Here is an 11,705-nt window from a genome sequence, read left to right as displayed (position 1 = left end):
GTGGGGCTGCAAGCGGACAAACCCTTCCTGTTCAGGTTACTTATGCTGAAAACTATGGTACCCAGCAAGATCCCTACTCTTCTGCACACACATCATATTACACATATCATAATCAAAAAGTTTATAACATCAATTCCGATAATATACTATATTCACTATTGTTATTGTGGCCTTTCAGGTTTTGTTTAAGAATCTGAATGTTGATTTGAAGGAAGTAAGCCCATCATCCCTTCTTATGGACAAAGTGAGAGAAGTTGAAGGAAGCCCTGATTTTTCCAACAAGATGTCGGGTCAACTCAACAACCACCAATGGTTGGAGAAGTTAAAAAAACAAAGTATTATCTTATTGATTAGCGATTACTGGTGTTGAGCTTTAAGCAATTTCAGGCCCTCTATTTATTAATCTTTTATAAGCTAGATTGTTGTTTTCTTTCCTTTTTATAAGTTGAATTGTGGCTAGAAATTATAGTCATCTATTCAAAGAAGGTGTTGGAACGTGAGTTCAAAATGATGACCCTTTTACATATAAATTTGATTAACAAATTGTACAATGAAATGCAAAGAATAATTATGGGAAGGAGGTTAAGTATTAATCTCATGAATGCTGCAAACGTATTTGTTTCTCTCAATTCACCTTTTGAAGGACCTGGCACGTGTCTATATTACAGAACCTGTAAGTTTTTTTTTCCTTTCTTTTATGGGTAAACTACAGGAAATAACCTCCTACTTTATTACTCTGTATAGGATGTATATGTAACAATTCTTTACACATGATATCAAACAGGAAAATGAGGTAGCTAACTAAACTAACTACTTCAATTTTCATATACTTCAATAAAAAATTAAAATATATTATGTTTGTTAATGATTTTGTATTGCAGGTACCTTTTCAACACTTTGCTGAGAAAATTGGTGGCTATCTTTTGAATAGGAGGAGTTAGTAGGTATTTAGACATGCATACCAAAGATAACATTTTGTACAGAGAGTTCTTGGCACATAGGAAGCTAGATAATGCAATTGTATATAAATGAGTTCATTTTTTTTATAACATTTACTCACTACTGGAATACTTATTTGTATTTGACATATTAGTGAAATGAATTATCTTTGTTATTTATGGTATTTTATTTTGTATTATGAGATTTTTAATGTATTATTTAATTTGAAAATTAGAAAAATCTATAAATAATATTTTTTTTAAACATTTAAAATTATGATACGCAAAAATGTGTGTCATCTTCATTTATGACATGGCCTTTCTTGACAGTGGCTTTCTTGATACGCATTGCGTGTCATTAACACGCGCGTCGTAAGGTTACGACACGTGAATGCGTATCGTCTTCCTTTATGACAGGGCCTTCCTTGATACGCATTGCGTGTCGTAAACGCGCGTCGTAAATGCGCGTCGTAAATGAGCGTCGTAAATGCGCGTCGTCTTTCTTTATGACAGGGCCTTCCTTGACGCGCATTTGCGCGTCGTCTGAGCCTTTTACGACGTGCAATGAGCGTCGTAAAAGGCCTTTTTTCTTGTAGAGCAATCTTATCATTTGTTTTCTCATTTTCCCTTTGCTTTATGCTTCTTAAGTTCTTATACGAATCTTTAATTAAAAAATTTTAATGTTTAAAGATTTTTTTATAAAGAACCATTGGATGACCCTATGAAACGACAACCAAAATAAGTTAGAAACAAAAAGATCTTTTAAACCTTCTATCTAAAACCTCAGGGAGAAGAATTAAAACAATTTTGGTTCAAATTTAACATGTTATTTTAGAATCCATAATGATCTAAACAAAGTTTTTCATAGGCGTCAAAAAAATCATGTGAAATTATGGTATATTAACTAAATCTGATTCCTAATAAATTAAGTAAAAAGTGTTGCATTATTATAAGAAAAAAAAAAAGATTGGAACCTCTCATTGGGCGTAATAATCTTATTTAAGTCACAGAGACAATCAAAATACCTAAAGTGATTGAAACATCCTCTTAACATATTCTGTAATTACGTTTTGCCAATGGCGGATCCAGAAAAAAAATATTCAGGGGTTGCATAAATTTTTTAGGAGTTACACTACTAGAAAAAACTCATTTCTATTTCAGCATAATATTGACCAAGGGCAGTTTGGAGATTTAACAGTTCGATATTTTTTGCATCCACTTCTTTATTTAAATCATTAGTGATTTCGTTGGACTTCAAAAGTTTGATGTTATTAATCAGCTTAAGATCTTCTGACTGCTAAAATTTTATGTAGAGAATGCAAGAAACATAATCAAATGACTGAAATTGAAGAAATACACCTTCGCCGATTACTTGTGCTTCTTTCTATGTCTCTCATTCGTATCACCATGAAAGGAAACGAAGCATATTTTAACTAGGTAGTTGTCCATTTACTGAATATTGGCCACAAAAAGAGATTAAGGACTTCCATGAAAACTTGTAATAATATTAAACTAAATAAAAGTGTCAATTCATTGATCAATTAATATACATGATTAGAGAAGTTAAACAATATACACGTGAAATTTTCATCAACAACTCTTAAATTCAATAACTTTTACCAAAAAAAACTGTATGTAGGGGTATTTTGGTCAAAAACTATAAAATCATTAATTAAAATTGTTAAAATAATTATTATTTTTAATAAAAAAAATACAATATGCATAGCCATTTTAGACAAAATATGTTAATATCACTATTTTTTTACCAAAAAAAAATATGTGGTGTCAGGCTGCAAAAAAACTCTAATTAATAAAATAACTTATGTTCCCCTGATCGAACACTTCCAAAATCACCTTCTAAAATTTACAGTTTTGCTGCCCGGATCCTTTCGTGGGTACGCACGCTTGATTTTATTATAACCAAATCAATCATTAAGACACGTCTTTCGAAAAAGCTGAAAGCGGATCACCGATACCTGCTCAAAAGTACAAATAAAAAAAATTATAGTCTCAAAGACATAACTTTATGATTGTTGACAGTTAGTAGAACTAAGCTTCATGAAATCCTGCTGAAAATAGAACTAAATCAGATTTAAAATTTCTTGCAAGACGGATCAATATATGGTTACACGTTGCAATATAATCTGCATATGAACATCTAGAGGTGGTGTATTAGTTTAAAAAAACTTAGATAAAGTGTTGTATAATAATCCATTGACGGATTGGCAATCCAATTGTTTGGGTAAAAAAAGACAGAAATAGCAACATGTTGAAATTTTGGCCACAATTAAAAAAAAAACTTAATTTTCTACCAAGAACCATAATTTAATTAAAAAAATTATATTTTTAACTGGAATTTTGGAATATTTATTAGTACCTTATATATGATTTTCACCTTCATTTATTTGACTTTTTTGTTAACCATTCGTTGAACTACTTGTATGTAGCAGGTTGTCCGAACCAAACATTCTTCAACTCTGTTACGCGTACTTTCAGATCCTTGGACAAATCCTGTCACACCCCAAAACCGATAACGGCGGAAATGTTCTAGGGCGAAGGACGTCATGTAAAGTATTACAACACAGTATAATAGTAAACAAGCAAACAACATCATCCATTGCATTAAATGTATAATTTTAATACAAGCGTGTTCTGTACAGTTATAGACACCAAAAATGTAAATCAAAATAATAAGATGAGTTTTGAATGCGCTCCATCTTCTCAAAAGCTAGCCTCGGTACCTATCTACTAATGACCTGAGAATAGAAGTTATTTTGAAAGAGTTTATCAGCATTAAAGCTGGTGAGTTCATAAGTATTTTAGTGTCGGTGTTTGTATCAAAACGTTTGGACGTGGTTTGAAGTACGAGTTTGTAAACATTTGTGATAAAAGTATGTGAATGTTTGTAAGTGTTTGTAAAAGTTTGAATCTCTTAGAAAGTCCTATATTTCCTTTTAAAAGTAGCCTTCTACCAAGGCGAAATGGTTTTGTATGCTCGTTTCTTGTTAAAGTGTGTATTTTTCCCAAGTATAACTATCATTATCAAAATATAGTTTGTACATTAATGTTTTAGTGAAATGATCACTAAATGTATGTAAAGGGTAAATTAATGTAGTACTGTAGTGTTGTATTATAGGAACTACTGCTCGATCTTCTAACTGTTTCTCCCGCTTCCTTTCGCTTCCGAGCTTCATCTTAGGACTGAAAAACATAATTTAACACTTTTAAGTACCTTTTGTCCATAATATGCGATAATTATACTAATAAATGAATAAAAATGTATACTTAATATGAACTAATTATGCACATATCAAAATACCCCACACTTGTCTTTTGCTTGCCCCCAAGCAAAACTGAATTTTAAACATATTAGAATCTTATATAACAACTCCAATCTAACCCAACCATTATGACAAGACCGCAACGCATGCATTTATGTCTAAAATTTTTCCTATAAACCTCCCATACTCCAAATACTCACAATCCTCATAAACACTTGCCCACTCACCCCGAACTATGCTCATTTTATGCAACCCTCCGAATCCATCCGCAGAAAACCTCTTTACCCTCAAGGTATTTTTAATTGAGCAACCCGAGCATACATAATCTAGAATTACACTTTTGATACCACTATGGAGCTCTTTTGAATTCATCTCTTCTTCAATATTTGCTTTGATCTCTTTGAATTCACCACCTTTATTGTTTGATTTTCGGGTATCTTCAATTTTTTTGGATTTCTTGGAATTTTGATCTTTTGATCTTCACTTTAATTGCTCCAAAATTCATACAATTTCTTTTGTAATTCTTTTTTTTATTTTTACATGTATTCCTCACTTTTTTTTCACTCAAATCCCTACATGCTTAAGCAGAGGCGCTCAATCTCAACCTTTATTGGCTAACGATAACAATTTTCCTGGATACATTTCAAGTTTAGGCTGCTAAACATATTGCATCCCTCGGGCTGAGCAAGATTGTGTTTTTGTCTCATGATTTCACTAGAATAAAGAAGCCACAAATGCACTAGAACGTATATAGGCTCAACTAAACATTTGGGTTATCATGCAATTATCAACACAACTCTAACATGGAGTCCTAATTACTTTTACCAAAATTTCCTAATTTAGATCCTAAGTAAATTTTTTGGTATGCAAAATTTTAAAATTAACCTAAATTAAGACTCTAAATTTTCTAATATGTAACCAACCCCCTACCCCACACTTATTCGATGCAATGCCCTCATTGCATATTATAAAAACATAAAAAAGAAACTAAAGACGGAATTGGAACAAACTCCCCTGGGATAGCAGTGGATAGGTTGATCAATTTCATTCTAGCTCCAACTTCAATTGACTTTAGACATAGTACCCATGCCTTGGGTGTCTCGTCTCGTGTGGGTCACTCCAAATACGTGGATAACAGTGTAAAATCTTCAGGAATAAATATGGAAAGAATATATAGTCAAGTAGTACTCTAATTAGCATCAAATCAGCAGCCCCTTCGACATGAAACCAAACGACTCGTCGAGTATATAACAGACTCGTCGAGTTACTTCGGGAAATCTTCGCATTTGTGAGAATTAAGGGCGACTCATCGAGTCAGTTTAGTGCACTCGACGAGTTGGTCACTGAATGAAAACAATAGAATTCTGCATATGATCCAGCTTCCAATAAACTCTCTATACTTTCTATTCACTCCTAGACTCCCTTGCCAACATCTCTAAGAACCGGACTCAATACTTTAACTCTAACGTTCCTTTTCCTTGACTCTCTTTCTCACTTGAATTCTATAACTCTAAACCCATTTGAAGCTAGCATTCCTAATTCAATTCTGAAAAAATTGTCAAAACATCAAACATTAATTAGACATCAAAAACAAGTTTTAAAACATCAAACAAACCAAATAAACCAAACAAACACAAAATTAAAAATTGTTCAATAAAAAATGCATAAAAATCAATCCTCCTCATCATCATCGTCATGCCCTACTCCACTTCCTCCAGCCCCACTTCTTGCATTTATCACCTCTTCCCACGTTGGAATGTATGGAAAGTTACCACCATCTATATGTGGAATGTTGAAGTGGTCAAAAAGTCGAATGTGAGACTGGTTGCTAAAATTCAAACCCCTCGCCATTTGATCTTGGAGTCGCCTCATCTCCACATTGTACCAATCCATTGGTACATCTTCACTCTCAACCGGAATCACCGGCGGCTCCTCCTCCATAGCCCGCTCTCTCCTCGAACGAACCCGTCTTCCCGGTGCCTCGGGACCAACCACCGGATCATCATTTGGGATGGCATAGTGGCCACCACCATAGTCTTCAATGATTCTCGCTCTCCGGAAAAGAATAGGATTAAACGGAGGTGTAGGGATCATCGTCATGAAATTCCATGCACCGCGGTTCATCAACCCAAATGAGTTAGCCAACCGGGTGACAAACATCCCACCATTTATTCTTGAAGTCTTGCGATCCTTGACCGCACCCTCCGAAAGATATGAAGCAAGACACCAAGGAATGTTGCAAAAAATGTCGGGTGTAATGATGCTCCATAGGAAAAAGACATCAAGGTTGGAAACCTTGTCATCATCCTTTCGTTGGTTGATGGTGGATGAAATGAGGCGGTGAATGAGGCGATGTGTTGGGGATCGAATACTCCCTTCTTGCGCCGACTTTGGAATATAAACTTTATTACCAATGGTATTTCACCAGCCCGCACTTGTAACTCCTTCGGGAAATGCCATATGTGCTTGTGCCAAAAAGGCCCGAAAGATGGGTGTTGAGACCAAGGGCTGGTCATAAACTCCCAATCGGCATGCAAGATCTACCACTGAGCATTGATGAAATTCTCCCCCAAGGCAGAAACTGAAACTTGTTGGGTGAAAGACATCCACTCCCCCGGTGAAAGACACCGTGGAAAAGAACTCTAAACACAGCTCCAAATAAACCGGTTCTTGAATACGAAATACCCGGCTCCACCCATCACACACCATGGTTTCGCCATCATGGTGAAACTCCTTCAAAAGATAAGGAGCTAACTCCTCCTCATAGCGAACACTATGCAACCATTCCCAATCGATCCGGTTGGGCACATAGACCTCCTTCTTCTTAATATTAGCCAGTTTCTTCTTCCATTTCCACAATGTCGAAGCGGACTCAATTTGTGGGAAGTTTAGCCACGGAAAATCCCCTTGGTGGCCACTGGAAGTTTGCCCCCTTCTGAACATGATTTCTGCAAAACAAAGATCCAAAACCCAGAAAACACAGAATATAATTAAAACAATTTCGCATATCCCAACTCGACTCGTCGAGTCCAGGCATGACTCGGCGAGTCGCGCAAACTGCATGAGTCAGTCGACGGGTCGATGCAAATTAGGCCATGAAACCTTGAAATTTCGTCAAGGGTTTTGTACAGGGACTCTCTACTAAGGTAATAAGGCCAAAATAAACGTTCAAAACAACATCATTCATGAAAAATCGAAACCCTAGAAATTCATTACTTTTCAAAAACGGGTTTTTCATGCAATTGCTGGTATAGATGGCCTTATAATCACGTTCTTAACAGAAATCAAGAAGAAAGTTGTTACCTTTTGAGTTTGAACTTGAGAAATTTGAAGAAAATTTGAAGAAAACTTGAATAACACTTGAATGCTTGAGAGGAAATTTGAGAGAGAGGCGCACCCGGCGAGTGTGTATGTGAAAACTGATTCTTAGGGTTAAAACCCTAGTTACCAGATGTAAAAGTAATTTCAAAATTATTTTTTTTCTGTAAATAATACTGACTCGTCGAGTCAGGGTCAGACTCGGCGAGTCTAGTCGCGAAGTCAAAGTTTTTCTGAAATCAATATATACTCGTCGAGTCATGGTCAGACTCGGCGAGTCTCTTGCAAAACATTCATGATTTTCAAAATTTTGTTATTTATTTAAAATCATTTCACCCCACACTTGGCCCATGCACACTCTCAAGCAGACATGTCTGATGAATTGGAGAATTAACATTTTAAAAACGAAAGAAAAATTAAAAAAAACTAGAAAGTAAACAAAAGCAAACTCTATATAACGGGTTGCCTCCCGCCAAGCGCTTCTTTTTTTAAGGAGTCATTAGCTAGACTCCTTCCCATCTACGTTTCGTCATCTTCGAGCATTGGGAATGCACGCCTAGTCCTTTGTGGTTTATACTTAGTCTTGTAAGCGTGAATCTTTTTCTTGTAAGCCCTTTTCAATTCATTTCTTTTCTTTTTCACAGCATCATCCTCAGCTGCTTGGGCTTCTCTTTTCCTCTTTTCCTTTTTTAACCCATTCTTCTTTACTTTCTCTTGTACCTCCTTCTCTTTAAATTTAATCACTTCATATTTTGTAATGGCTCGTGCTTTAGGTTTAGTAGTCGATGGTCGATCAGCTTCCACCCTTCTTCCCTCTATGTCTTCATCCTTTTCCGTGTTCAACCCTTCTCCAAATGGAATTGTATCAAGGTATGCCACCTTGGCGTATTGGACTTCCATTTCTTTCCCTTCTTCTGCTGTTTGTTCTTCCAAATAATTATAAATAGTAACTAAATCCATGGTATGTGAAGAACTATCAACAAACATATCAACATTGGCCAGGTTTTTATTAAACTTGACTGGACTCGTCGAGTCCATCAAGGTGACTCGGCGAGTCTGATCGGGTTCCATCAATTCTGGAGTGTTTTCTGAGTTGGCTCCTTCCAGTAGCTTTTCTAACTCCTCCAAGTCTTTGATAGCATCTCCACTTTCTTCAGAGTGTAGCAAAAGCTTGCTTGGATCTTCTTTTAGCAAAATTTCAAGCTCTTTTTGTAATATCTCATCATCCAATTGGATAAATGAGATTTCTTCTTTCTTTTCTTCTTTTTGCTTGGCTTCTGGAATGGCTTTAAACATCACCGACTCATCACCCACTCTCAATGTCAATGTAGACTTACTTATATCAATTAGAGCACACGCGGTGTTTAAGAATGATCTCCCCAAAATAATTGGTATTACGGGGTCTTCTTCCATATCCACCACCACGAAGTCTACTGGGAAAATAAACTTGTCCACTTTGATAAGGAGATCCTCACAAACGCCTTGTGGATGAATTATCGTTTTGTCCGCCAAATGGATCCTCATATTTACCGGCCTTGGTGCTGGTAAATTCAGCTTCTTAAAGAATGAATAGGGCATCAAGTTAATGCTTGCACCTGAATCAACTAATGCTCAGGTAAAAACTTCATTACCAAATTGGCACGGAATCACCATATTTCCCGAATCACTCTTCTTTTCAGGCAGCTCATTCATCAATATTTCCGCGACTTCAGCCAGATCCTTCCTAGCAGCGAAAAGGCTTTTGAGCAGGTTGAAGTATTTAGGTGTTTGGAGCATTGTTTCCACAAATGGCATATTGACTTGTAAAGCTTTGACATGCTCCATGAAGGTTCTGTATGCTTCTACTTTTTCTGCAGGTATGGCTTTGATTGGGTATGGCAGAGGAGGATTGTATGGCTTTAGAAAACTGATAGTTTTTTCATTCCCGAATGGACTCGTCGAGTCCATTTGAGTGACTCGGCGAGTCTGATCGGGTTTTGCTGGATCCGAATCTTCTTCCTTTTCTGCCTTCTTCTTGGAGGTTCTCAGTGCTTCTGTAACGTTTTCTTCACTGCTGGAGGCTATTACACTTACATTCTCCATTTTTGGATTGGGTTTGGTGTTACTCGGAAGTTGACCCGGTCTTCTATCATTCACTTGATGCGCAAGCTGCCCCAGCTGTTTCTTAATGTTGAGAATTGATGCTTGCTGATTCCTAAGCATGTTTCTGGTCTCGTGTATGGCAGCATCGTGATCATTGTGTCTTTTTTCGGACGCGGCTATGAATCTAGTGAATAACTCTTCTAAATCGGCTTTCTTTTCTACCGGTTCTTCCTTTTGGTATAGTCCCCTCTCCTTCTGTTTGTATTTCTCCTCCCTTGCCTTCTTATACTCCTCGTATGGTAGCCAATCCTTCTTAGGTTTCCGCCAATTTTCATCATACCGATCACCACTTGAATAGAAGACTTGAGCTTTCTTATTTCCATTCTCATCCAAATCACAATCCCTTGCGAGATGGGACCCTCCACAATTTTCGCATCCTACCCTAATAGCATGGATTGCTTGATCTATTTTTGTCATTCTTCGACCTAGACTATCAAGCTTTGCTATCACCGCCGCCATGCTATCACTTGCCGCGTTTACTACCCCTCGACTTACTTCGTTTCTCGGATTGTGGTATTCTCTAGAGTGCTTAGAGAATTCTTCAATTAATTCTTTGATTATCGGGGGCGCCTTCTTTGTAAGCGGGCCTTGAGAATCAAGCAATTGCCTTGTGGTGACATTGACTCCATCATAAAAAATAGAGACCTCTTGTTGGCTATTAAGGTCGTGGTGTGGGCAATTTCTAAGTAGGCTCTTGTATCTTTCCCAAGCTTCATAAAGAGATTCGTCGGGTTGTTGCTCGAAGTTGGCAATGGCTTTCTTTAGCTTGGCTATCTTGGAGGGTGGGCAGAAATGGTCTATGAATTCTTCTTTCATCTTGGCCCATGTGCTGACCGATCCGGGAGGAAGTGACTTTAACCAATCTTTTGCAGCTCCTTTAAAGGTGACAGGAAGCATTCGAAGAAGCTGGGTCTCGCGTGGAACATTAGGCACGTTGAAGTAATCGGCCACATCATTCACTTCGTCCAAGTGCTTGTAAGCGTCTTCATGATCCTTCCCGTAGAAAGGGATCTCTTTGAGTTGGGCGAGAATATGGCCTTTTAGTTCAAAAGTGGCGGTTGCGGGAATTGTAGGTTGCACAAGTCCCGGCCCGGTGTCATCACGCATCCTTTTCTTCCACTCCCCCATGGGGACTTCATCGATGTTAGCCATAGTGATAGCTAACTCTTCTTCGGAATCGGTTTCGTGCTCGGAAATAGGCTCTTCTTCTTCCTCGGTCTCGTACTCGATATCTTCGTGAATTGGTTCTTCAATTGTTAACGAGGCACTGGATGCTCCTGATTTACTGCTTTTCTTCTTGCTGAAAACGGATTTTAAGTTCTTGAGTGGTGAGTTCTTTGAAGTTGCGGTTTCTCCTACGGCTTTTCCTTTGCTTCTCTTTAGTGCGGATTCCGGGTCTTCCAAAGGTGGTACTAGAGGTGTGTCCGATCCTCGGGTCATGAAACAGCTGAAAAAAAAACAAAACAAAAGAAACGAAACGCGTAAAAGGAACAAAAACAGAATAAAAAAAATAAAGACTAAAACAGCGATGTACTCGCCGAGTCGACACAAGTGCACTCGGCGAGTGTAAGATAAATCCCACACAAAGGATCGATTAAACTAGACTTTATTATTAATTTTAGAACCGTTCCCCACTAATTTTAATATTTATAACCTAACAAACTTAGACTATCTATGCACTTATAGGCAGTGTACCTAGTCAGATTACAGTATAGTTTAGGTAAGTCGGGTGTTGATCACAGGGAATGGTGGATTAATTTAAAATATTTGATTATAGGTTACAGGTCACACGAAAATAATAAAGAAAATAATCTCAAACTAACAATTAATTAACTACTCTCGATAAACTAACAGGAAAGCAAATCTCTTCAGGTACTTTGGTTTAGACAAATTACACCTTAAAAACATAGACAATTGCATATATGAATTCATTTATTCATATTCACTGATTCCTAAAATGATTAGATTCACGTTCACTATAACCAATCCTTTAGCAAACAAGTCAATTTAAACAGTGATCAGTTGA

General features: G+C 37.0%; 1 long non-coding RNA gene across 1 annotated transcript; it reads left to right on the top strand.

Annotated features, from left to right (window-relative positions):
• The first annotated feature begins 550 nt into the window (after window positions 1–550).
• On the top strand, window positions 551–1,028 carry LOC145072222 (uncharacterized). The gene is made up of 3 exons (XR_013690951.1): window positions 551–673; window positions 745–793; window positions 882–1,028. It is a non-coding gene; the product is annotated as an uncharacterized LOC145072222 (long non-coding RNA).
• Window positions 1,029–11,705: the final 10,677 nt, after the last annotated feature.

This window comes from Lactuca serriola, chromosome 9 (assembly GCF_051521515.1).
Source record: "Lactuca serriola cultivar US96UC23 chromosome 9, Lser_US96UC23_V15, whole genome shotgun sequence".
NCBI lineage: Eukaryota > Viridiplantae > Streptophyta > Magnoliopsida > Asterales > Asteraceae > Lactuca > Lactuca serriola.
Note: the sequence above shows the minus strand (reverse complement) of the source record. Positions and strands in the feature narration are given on the sequence as shown.